Source organism: Thalia democratica, chromosome 7, assembly GCF_965202585.1.
Source record: "Thalia democratica chromosome 7, ktThaDemo2.hap1.1, whole genome shotgun sequence".
In the NCBI taxonomy this organism is placed as follows: Eukaryota; Metazoa; Chordata; class Thaliacea; order Salpida; family Salpidae; genus Thalia; species Thalia democratica.
This window is the reverse complement of record NC_139171.1, coordinates 33,977,143-33,978,135: the sequence shown is the minus strand read 5'-3', so window position 1 is coordinate 33,978,135 and position 993 is coordinate 33,977,143.

Sequence of the window (993 nt, the reverse complement as noted above, 5' to 3'; positions counted from 1 at the left end):
ACTGCTATTTTAGACGAGTCCCACTAAAGACGTAGAGCAAATGACCAAATAAAGAGAACTTTAGGAGATTTGGAGGGCGTTTTGCTAAGAAATTTTAGGAAAAGTGTTTTCTTCATTACAATATTTTTATTTAAGCGTTTATTCACGTTTAAAACATGTCACGAGATAAGTATGCATTCACGTTTAAAATGTTTTGTTTGAATCACCTTGGAAAAATTTTAACTACACAAAATTTTTGTTCTAGTATTTTGACTTGTTTTCCAGCACAGATCATTAGGTGTGTAACGACTAACTTGTAAGAACTAAGATACTAATAAATCTTTACTTAAAAAAAAAACGACGAATTGTAAGCAAGTACAAACTAATAAAATAACAGCGTCTTAGCACTTCTTTACAAGCTGATTAAATGGCATCACTGTGTTAATCCTTTTGAAAACTATTTACAAGTTTCAAAATTTTACAAAAAAACTTAGATATAGCTTAAAATACTAAACAAGTAAATCACAATAGTTCTTCAAACCAAATAGTTTTACTGTACACTTGTTATACTTATCTATAAATAAAACAAATATTGAAATGAAATAGTTTTTATTATTATCTGCTGTATTTACATAGATTGCACGTATGATTTTTGTTGCACTAGTTTTTTTAGTCAAATTTTGATCGGTTTTATGTGAGCCGCCTGAGTTTTTTATTTATTTAAGACCAAAAAGTATTGTTTTCTTCAAATTTTGTTTTTGTTAAAATTTTACAGACTATCTCTAATCATACATAAAGTTGAGTATTTTTTTGAATGTTATTTAGTACAACTTGCCTTTTTCATGTTAAAACTTAACTATTCGTACCACATATTGTTCGTACTTGTTTTGCTGTTTTATACTTTAGTTTTTCCATTTTTTGAAATATTGTCTAGTTTTTGTTTTTCTATGCATTACAAATAAAGTATCTATTCAGTAGACTCTGTTTTAAACTTTTGAATTTATAATTTATTTA